Source organism: Python bivittatus, unplaced genomic scaffold (assembly GCF_059951505.1).
Source record: "Python bivittatus isolate LINGU-HERP-01145 unplaced genomic scaffold, Pbiv_v1 ctg000320_np1212, whole genome shotgun sequence".
Classification (NCBI taxonomy): domain Eukaryota; kingdom Metazoa; phylum Chordata; class Lepidosauria; order Squamata; family Pythonidae; genus Python; species Python bivittatus.
In genome coordinates this window covers 5,481,460-5,492,394 of record NW_028277052.1, presented here as the reverse complement: position 1 = coordinate 5,492,394, position 10,935 = coordinate 5,481,460, and positions in this window count along the sequence as shown.

Here is a 10,935-nt window from a genome sequence, read left to right as displayed (position 1 = left end):
ATGAAGCAATGGATCACTTGTGCAAAACTGTAAGTAAATGTATGAAAATATGTGTGAAATATAGTTATTGAAAATAGAGAGTAGAAAAGAGAGACAGTTTGATGTAGCAGTGAAGGCATTAGGCTAGGCATTGGGAGACCCTGAGTTCTAGTCTGGCCTTATAAAGACTTCTGAAATCTTGCCAAGAAAACTGCAGGGACTTGTCCAGGCAGTCACTGGAAGTCAACAATGACTCAAAGGCACACATAACTAAAATATTGTGCAATATTCATTTCTAAATCTGTATTTTTATCTGTTCTCTTTTTTGTTTTTGGCTTGGCTGACTACACATGTATATAAAAATCCTGCCCCGTGGTTTGATAAAAGTTAAACTGCCCAGGAGAGAAATGGGGAGGGAAAAAAATATGCTGATCGACTGGAGACAGAGAGAACAAACTAATAAAGCACCAATTACTCAGATCATAGCTGCAATATAAAAGGCATAACTTTTAGCTTAATAATCAAGCGAATAAGGTCCTTTATTCCAAGTGCTCAGATGGTTCCACTTGAGAAATTTAATTTAAACCCAAACAGTTCAATAAAGAAAGTTATTAAGAGAGTGGAAACTTACTGGTGCTTTGTTAAGTTCATTGGAAAGGTAGAAGCTAGGAGGACTGGTTTCAGGGAATAATCAACCCTTTCACCGAAGGGGGAGCTGATGTGAAAGCGCTAACAAAAGAAGGCTTACTGACTATGTGGGGTGTTTGTACATTGTGGGAGGACCCAACAGCTTCCAATAAATGTAAATTGCACAGTCCTGATAAGTTTGCACAACTTCTTTCTGGGCTAAGCATCACACTTGACTTTTGAGAAGGTGCCCAACACCCAGGTACCAAAAACTAATAGATGGCGCCAGAACAAGAATGAAATCTGAATTGGTTTCTTTTATCTTTAAATATAATAAAATTAAACATAGGTACTTCAGACATGCCCACCCATGAGCCCCAGGAAAGAGAAGGAGAAGGAGTTTTAAGGCATCCATTTGTTAAAACAACATCATTAGGTTTTAATCTGAAAAAAAGTTGGCTTGCTTTAAGGAATAATAAAGAGGTTGTCTGAGTTCAATATCAAACGGGGAAAGAATCAGGAGACCGTTAAGTAAACAGCTAGCTGCAAATTGCTCCATTATCTGTGAAAAGGCAGTCAATATCTTGGATCACAGGAAGGCAGTTAGAAAGAAAACCCAAAAGTATATGCTGTAATGTATGCAGGGATATATATTGATTGTAGATGGGAAATAACTCAGTTGCTGATACTCTGGTAACCCTTCCCCTTTCTTCTCAATGCATCTTGCTAAAGAGACTCTGTGAGAATCAAGCTGAAAAATAATTAGTTTGGGTTTAGAGCAGAAGCCAAGCTTGAACTTGGAGCTGGGTTCACCCAAGGTCCAAAGCACTTCTTCTGAATTATTTTCTAAGCATGTGCAGATGAAACAGTTAATAGGACTCCTTTCCAGTTACCCATTTATGATATGTATCTTTGGAACATACGCTCAAGGCTTCCAACAATCTTTGGTACCCCAAGGCCTTGGGATGGGTCCTCTGCATGATGGGGAAGTTTTCAAGATTGCTATTGAATTGAACATGAAGGTATCTCAATAAAGCATCTGGTCTTTCTGAAACAGCTAGTTTGACCACTTATGTGTTCCACCTAAAACAGCTAATTGGCTGCACTTCTGTGAATGAATATCATAGTAGTGAAGAGGGACATCTGTAGGATGGAGGAGAGGTAAGAATGGCTGAAATTCTGTCTTTGCCAGCACTATTAAAGAGCTGTTTTCCTCCAGTGCACCTGGTCACCCTGTTAATAATGCAGCATTCTTCATGTTTCTCATATTCACCAGGCTACCCTGAAGGGCCTAATCAAATGAGTGCATCGAAACACCTTCTCTAGCACTGTCAGGGCTGACTTCAGCTCTCATTATTATCTTAATACATTATAGATTAGAGTATGATTTAATTGGGTTCCATCTGACAGATTGAAGAGAAAAACGAGACAGGGAGGGAGGGAAAGTCATGTGGATAATGAAATGGAATCATATCAGCACTCTTAACAAAAGTGTTTGTAGTTTTAAAATAGTTACAGTGCAAGCATTTTATGCCAAAATAACCCATTTGGTATGCAACTTGCTACTTCATTTTCCAGCAAACAACGACGTCACGGCATTTAGGGGAAGACAAAACCTAGCAGACAACTGCATTCTAAGCCATGCATTAAATCATGACATGCAGTTTAAGTTTGTTTGCTTAAAAATGTAGAGGAGGATTTTTTAAGGAAGACCACTTTGTCTGAAATTCTAGGTTGTCTCTTTTAGTCAGGTAGAATGATTGCAAATTAGATTCACCGAGCACATTCACACATCACCTGAGCCATATGAGAGAACCTGCATATGTGGCTCACCAGCCATTGAAAATATTTTCCATATTTTGTTCAATTGCCAATGATATGCACCCACTAGGCTTAAATATCTATCATCCTTATTGGAAAGAACAGCAAACTGGGATCCAAACCACAGATTGTCTCATTTCCTCCTGGGTTCTAATGTGCATATTTTATACAGAACTGCTAAGTTTATAACTAAGACAGCGGAGTTAAGAACCCAATACATTGAACAAACTGGGGACTCCTGTAAGGGAGATTCATTTATCTGATTACCGACTCCTTGTATTATCACATATGTAGTTTATCATTGTATTTTCTCCTGTCTGTTTTACTTTTTGGAATTGGACTATGTATCATACATTACATGATTTTAATTTTGTTTTGTTTTATTGATAAGGTCGTGGGACTAATCAATTAATAATAAACTAAACTAAACTGAGCTGAGCTGAGCTGAGCTGTATGAAAGGGAGAATGCCCCAATGGGCTTCTTTTCTTTGAACTTCACAGCTACAAAACTGCTTATCCATGGACTGCTTGAAAATGATATACCACTATTATTTCCATGTTGTGCTAACCCCAGAGCAAATCTTTGGTCTGTGGTTAGTGTAGCCCGGAGATGGCAACCACATGATATTTTGATTTTAAAGGCATTCTGGAAGGGTAGTTTTGTAGCCTGTTTCTTCAAACACGCTGAACATTTACTAGAGCTTACAGTGATATATGAATGCAACCATTAGAAGAAAGGTTTATATGACCTGGTTCAACCCATATAATTGGTGGGGTTCAACCAACACATTAAGCCAAAGCCAACCTACATGATGGTGTGTCATTGGCCAACATATCTCTTCACAGAAAATCTGAAAAAAAAATCCATCAATATGTACAGAGGAGAATTCTGAGAATTCCAGTAAAGGAAAGATGTTTAAGTGCAGAATATTTTGTTCAGTTTTTGGATGCCCCTTGTATAACAGAACCTCATGTTCAGTTATGTGCTTCAGAGATTGTACAAGAAAGAAACATCATTGCACTATCATTCATAGTTGCAACTGACACATATAGCCTTGCTCATCTAAAAACATCCCTTTCCCCACAAAATATGGCATTTTTCCTCCCTAAGGCTCGAGCATGGCTCATAATTGGAACAAATGTTCCTTGCCACACCATAAACTAATACGTATTATTTGATAACAATTAGGCATTTTCAAGAAAAGCAGATGAATTTCTAAGCTATATTCCACACAATGGGTTGTTATTTGTTGGGACGGTTTCCTTTTTGCAAGGCATCTCTAATGGATAAATTAATGCCCTCCGCTGATCCCTTGGTTAGCTGAAAATACCTTTTTCAAGAACGTATAAATAATTCTTCCTTAATAAAGTCTGAAGTGGTATTATTTCATTTATAGAAAACCACAAAACTATGGAGGAGAGAGGTGAGGTGGTGAAGAGAGAAGAGAGTTTGTAGGCTTTTATTCCTATTTATGCTAAGGCACAGATGCAATGTACTACTAATAATAAAAGAACATCTGTCCCAATGCTAAGCGGGTGAAGCTTCTAAGCCGCTGGATTCAACTTTCCCCCAGGGGCAGGGAAGAGCAGAAGACCTGTGCTAGATTAGACCAAAGGCCTATTGCATCAATCAAGCTATTAAACACCAGCCCAGGGGTGTCCACAGAGTATGGTTTTAAAAAAAAATTGTGATTGTGGTTGCAGAAGTATGACGGTACTGTCACAGCCACCATCTCGACACTTTTTTTCACCATACACTGTGGAACAATCCTACACTGGCCAAACAGAAGTCAAGAAGTTTACAAGTATGGGTGTGGAATGATGTTCCTCTCCCATGGTAGTTTCTTAGTTTAAGGTATTTAAAGCATGCCTCTCCATGACTCCACCACCCAGCGGTCCAGTTGCCTTTCCAGACCATTAAATGCACGCCCCTCCATCCCTGTGTTAGAGGTTAGCCAATTCTGCAGTTTAGGAATGTATTACAAGAAGATTTACCCATCCTGAATCTCCCTGCATTTAGTTTCCACAGATGACCTCAAGTTTGGATATGGTGTGAAAGGGAAAAAAAATATGTCTCTGTCCACATTCTCTGCACCATCCTCGCTTTATATATTGCTGTCCAATCTCCCCTTATTTCCCTTCACTCTGAATAAAAGATCCAGACTCTAGCATTTCAACATATAAGACCTCCTCTAACTTCTTTCAGGCCCTAAAGACCCCTTCTATATTTTTCCCAGCCCTCTTATCTTTTTTGAGGTGCAGAAAAGCACCCAATTCTGCAAATCCAGCAGTATTTCTCTTCTACCTCTTTGCTTGTCTTCTATTCAAACCCTGCCCTGGTTTTCCAACACAGACAAGTACAGAGATGACATCTGATCAAGCTCATGATTTTTCAGACCAAGCAGGACTTTTGTATCCCAGGTTCAGCCCTAGAATTTAATCCATCTGGTCAACCTTTTCTGCATTAGCCTCCTTGGCACCGCCAATTATCCCATTTCCAGCTCTATTCAGCTTCAAGCAGTAGCCCTGGAAGGATTTTCTTAATATAAATCATCTTCTGATAGTTCTTCATCAGTTGCATGATGGCATAATTACAAATTAAAGGTAGGAACATGATCTGGGCCTCAATAACACCAAAGCAATGAGGCAATCTTTCAGATCATGTGAGCCCCTCCTCTTCCTTCCTTCCTGTAGGGGTATTTGGTATTTTTTCATTCTGAAGCAGTGTGAGCAAACAGATTTTCTTCTGTACCTTCTCTGACTACATTTGCACAGTAGCTAGTGTGGCTGTGTGTTAACCATGGCAAGGTGTTTACCCAATAAATACACACCAGGCAAGATGCAGAGAGCAGTCTGCCTCCATTCGCCAGTTCCTTTTCTTTTTCAGACCCTTTCTCAACCAACTATGAAATTGTTGGTTGGCTGGAATTTCTGATTTTTTTTCCAGTGGAAACAACAGAACATGCACAGGGCTGAGAATTCTCCCCTCCCGCTTTTATGTCTTTAATTCACCTTTATGTTTTCCCTGGAGAAAGTGAAATTTAAGATATATGGCACTGAAGATGCCACTGTGGAATGGGGTCTACTTCAGGAATCTGCTCAGTCCTCTGTCCGGAGATGGTTAAATAAACCACACCACACCAAGCCAGGCTTACAAGTTATGGTTAAGATGCTCTGCTTTAACTACAAACTTGTCTTTGGTCTTCATTTAGATGACACACCAAGCAATTTGCAGTAGGTCTTGGTATACCGTGTGTATGCTATTTTTGACTTCTAATGGGTATTTTGACAATGCTAGGACTGGAGTAAGAAAACTCACAAACCATAGTTTTTCTCACATCAAGCCACAGTTTGCTTAGTCATGCATTTACTCAACAAGCAACATGGCTACAAGCCATGAAGCCACAAGAGTCAGGCTCTCCCAGCATGTTAAACCATAGATTAACAATATTATCATTTAGAATGCTGGGTGAACCCAACTTTAATCTGAGATGTCACCTGTGAAATTATTGCAATATCAAAGTAAGAGTGTGACTCTAAGCCTTCTATAGAACTTCATTTTTGGCAATGTTCTTTGCCATTTCCTGGGAAAAGAATAAGGCCCCCTTGCATAATTGACTTCCACCATCAAAAATAAAAATTTAGAGTCTTATTTGCTATAGCACTGAGGGAAGAAGGCAGACAGAAAGACCAAAGCAGAAACTGCAATGAATTGAGGTTTCAACTTGGCAGTTCTTAACATCACTTGTTCTCAAAATATTTGACCCACCAACTAGGCTGTTCCTTTTGATGCCCAATGCTGTTGCTTCTAATATGTCTGCTGTGTGTCCAAAGGATGCTGTGTGTCTTCTCAAGGATTCTTGAATACCGTATGGTGAAAATCCAGTATGGATAACAGAGAATTAAGGCCTCTGTTACATAAACCAGACTCAGTGCTTTGTATGTTTCCATAATTCCTAAACTCACAATGTAGACGAATAGCAATCACGCTTTAGAAGATGTGGGGAGTTCAGGTAGAAATGGCTTCCGAGATCTTTAGGTACATTCCAAAGTGAGTCAGGCATATCAGTCAGTTTCCTGTCCTCCTCCTCCTTCTCCTCCTCCTTTTTTTGAAAAAGCTCATCAATTGTGTCTTACAACCCAGAGCTGGTGAGCAGATTTCTGGGTTTTTGTTAGATGTTGTTTTCTTGTTCCCTTCTCTCAGCATCTGTTAGCCATAAGGAAAATAAACACACACAAAAACTTGTCAGAGAAGCTGGCTTTTTTTTAAAAAAAAAATTAATTACATGACATCTGAATGCATTTTCCTTCCCACATCCTATATCCATTGTTGTGATATGTCAAACCAGAACCGATGTCAAAATTGCAATATCCAAGGAAGTCTTTGCTATCTCTCAGCTTTTCATATACATATTTCAGTTTGAAACTCTGCAGTCTATAGGGCTGATTACGACAGTCAGCATTATATAGCTATCAGCAGGAGCTTGCAGAAATACTGGGGAACTTGTCACATTCTGCTAACAACAACGTGGCAATAAAAAAGTACTCAGCAGTTACTGAAAGAGAAAAATCTTTTTTTTAAAAAAAGATAGCTGGTAAAACAGCTGATAGCTGGGGAAAACAGAAAGACACAGAAAGTGGTGCTTTCTTTCTTGCTAATTTCTTGGGTTCTCTCAAATTGTAGAGTTAAAAAAAAAATAATTGCAGGTGTTGGCAAGCTAAGTCAAATGTACAATGTTGCTCTCCAGGTTTTGACAATTTTTAATCTGTATTAAAAGTGTTATCCCACCAGAAAATAAATGGTTCTATTGATGGCCCTTCTTTGCTTTGGTGACATATATGACAAGGGACATATGTGCAATCTCATTTTCAAATATGTTGTTTCTTACCAACTCATAAGAATTGAAAATGTAGGTTGTTCCACAGCTTTGGGGCAACTTATTGTGAAAGGGCTTTGATTTTTAGTGTGATTCCTGATTGGTCATCCAGAAAACAGTTTTAAGTCCTGTCCTATCTCACATGGGTTTATACACCATTAATTAAGCCAGTACAATGATAAATCTGATCGTTTATCCACCATTGAGATATACCAACCCAAATAACACATGTGCCCTGACTGGATAGGATCACTTGAAAAAGTATGAAATGGGGGTGGGATTGCGGGGGGGGGGGAATAGCTGAGCTAGCAGCAGAGAACATCTGAGTATGCAGTATTGCTAGAGTGTAAAGAACTTCATAATGGGAAACCCTGCTCCGAAATAGCTCCTTTCAAGGCAAAACGGAGAAGATTAAACTCAACATTTCCACCCAAGATAAAAATGTAATAAATTCAGAATCAAAAGCCCTCCCCCCAAATAAAAGCTGTCAGGCAAGGCAAATATGAGCATTTGGGGAATATCAGCAAAATATTTAGTTTTGCAATTCACAGAATACAATTTTGGAGACAACATTAATTTGAGGTATGGAGTAAGGCAATGTTGTCCAAACTTGGCCACTTTAAGATGAGTGGACTTCAACTCCATGGCTGGCTGGGGAATTCTGGGAGTTGAAGTCCACTCATCTTAAAGTGGCCAAGTTTGCACAACACTGGAGTAAGGCCTTGGTGTCATCTCTGTCCTATCCCTTTTCTTTATGACAATCACTCCCAAATAATTTGCTAAGAGAAGCCCTAAACTCATCGTGCTAAAACGCTACCCCTAGTTTCCCACCAAATTTGAAGCACTGCACAACCCTGCTATTTCTGGTCCCTTCATGCTCAAAACATGGGCCTTCCAAACACTCTTGGATGTCCATTATTACTATTCTTATTATTTGCCTTCAAGTCAGTTTTTGACTCCTGGCGGCTGCCTGAACAAGTCCCTGCAGTTTTCTTGGCAAGGTTTTTCAGAAGTGATTTGCCCTTGCCTCCTTCCTAGGGCTGAGAGAGAGGGACTGGCCCAAGGTCACCCAGCTGGCTTTGTGCCCAAAACGGGACACCTGGTTTCCTAGATGGAGAACAGGGCTCTTCTTTCAGCCTTAGGCCAATGTATTTTTCAACACCTCTAACTTTTCCTTACGATCTCTTTAAACTTGAGTGAGCTGCAGCTCCCAAAAGCTCAGGCCTTTTTACAAAATTTGTTAAACTGGAAAGGGTGCTACCAGACCCCTGATTTTCTGTTACAATCCACTGTCTGATTTCTTAGAGACATTCTGCAAGTTTGGAAGTGATCATGGTAGACTTGGAAACTTGGCACAAAACTTTTTTTTTTTTAAATGCCATTAAGCCTGATGAAAATAGGCAAATTCCAGAAGCTCTTCATCTCACTTCAAAAGGTATTAAGAATTAAGCACGCTAATCTGCAATTTTGCCATGTCACCTGTGAAAACAAATAAACAAAGATTTCTCCCTTCTCATACTCTTCCCACCAGCTTATAAACAAAACTCCCTGTTGTTTCTTCATCAGAATTTTGTGACACAGCATTGATAATTGCCACTGCACCTCCATCCTGTGGCTAATCAAAGAAAATCATATTTAATTATCTTCCGTGGCTGAAGCTTCTTCCTTTTGGAAGCCTCCACAATTGGGTCAGGGAGGTGAAGTACAGAGACAAAAGATTCATGGAGGATTTTCCACCTCTCATTCTTGATAACCAGGAAAATCTAGCTCAACTCTTACTACTCAAAGAATGTTTCTCCAAGGATAAATGGAAGGTGATCCACATTTGTAGAGCCATCTCCTTAAATATCAGAAATAAATTAAAGAAATATCAGAGCGCACAACTAAATACTGTCTGTTTGCCATCCTGGGGAGGTGCTGCTAATCAGAATTTCTGCAGAAGAAGACAAAGGTGGTGGGCAGAAAATGGCATGTTCATGATGACATAATCTTGCAAATGCTAGGACTTATGTACTTGCTTCACACAGCATGCAATAATGATGTAAGCATTTGTATGGTGATATTCTTGTACTTCCGTTTTGAGCAAGACTGACTCGTTACAGATTTTGCTTAGATTTTCTAAGGCAGTTTAATATGTAAATCCTAAATCAGCTTTTTCTACCCAAGTGCCCTTCCTTGTATCTTAAGCTCCATAATTTCCAACTAGCTGTAGACCAAACATCTGAGAATTTTAGTTCCAGCATATCTGGAATGTGGCATCAAGTGAATAATGCTGAACTCATGTGAAGTTCTCCTCAGTTCAGACATCTTCACTCTCACATTGACATCTGTTCTGATGAGACATTGTGGGTGAGGCACAGAACAGAACTTGTCTCTGTAATTGGAGCAGTAAATTCAATGTCCCAGTAGTGCTTTGATCAGAATGGTCTGTGTTCATTGGTTAAATATATTGACCGAGTGATAGGAAAGACAAGATTCTGCTTAGTAGATTTAGTACAATATGTGAGCCATGTCAATGAGACTTTCTTGGTCAATGTGTTGCCCACTGCAAATAAATCAGTTTTCAGGGCCATGACACAGAGACACATTAGTGATGAATTGTGCTGTAAAATGGGAATTAACCCTTTAGGAAATAATGCTTAAAGAGCCTCAGAATCATTTCTACCTAAAAAAATGCACCCTCTTTGTTGAAGAAGAGCCATGGATGTCAGAAGAGTAGATGGGAAAGCTCTTGGTTACCAGGCCAAAGACCAGTAGAAGTTCCCATATTTTTTCTCCCTGCTGTTGTCCAGAAGATGCCAGAGGTAGAAGCCAGCAGTTGCTCTTTGTATCAATTCTCTCTCTGTTTGCCACGTCAAGCCCTTTTTTATTTGCACCTGGAAGAAGGAACTGCTTGGAGGAAGCTGATAGAAGGGCTTTTTCCATTACGTTTCTATGGAAACTGTTAGCTTTCCAGCTGGTTCTCCCAAGGATGCCAACTATGGAAACCTCCCAGCAAATTACCACACTTGCACACTTTCCAACGATGTCCATGGATACCAGCCAATTTGGTTATGGTTTTTTGTTGTTATTATTATTATCTACCTGGAAGACTGCAACAGGCATGCTAATCTACAAAATCCTTATTTCAAAACCAGATGTGAATTTCAATTTTCTCCCCTTCTAAAACCTCTGAGATACAGTAAATGTAAGGCCCTTCTTTTCCACAGTTATTCCATTAAACTATTTCTTCTAATCATCTCCACCAATAATCATTCATTTCTCTAGGCCAGGTACAATAAAGCAAATGTGTGAGTCTCCACATAAAGCCCGCAAATTGAGGATTATAGTTCTTGAAGACAGAAGGGACCGAATGCTTCAAGAGAAACAGTCTATCCTATCCAACTGTTTGTCCCTCCATCTGTCCAATGGACAATGGAAGCACGAACAGACAGACGGAAGGATGGATGGACAGACGGAAAGACAGATGGACAAACGGATGGCGGGACGGACCGACGGACAGATGGACAGACGGACAGATGGACGGACGGATGTATAGATAGACGGATGGAGGTCGGACATTTGTATGGACAGAGCTGGGATAGTGGCTTTACAAGTTCAGTATCATTGGGGATGAATTTCCTGTAGAATT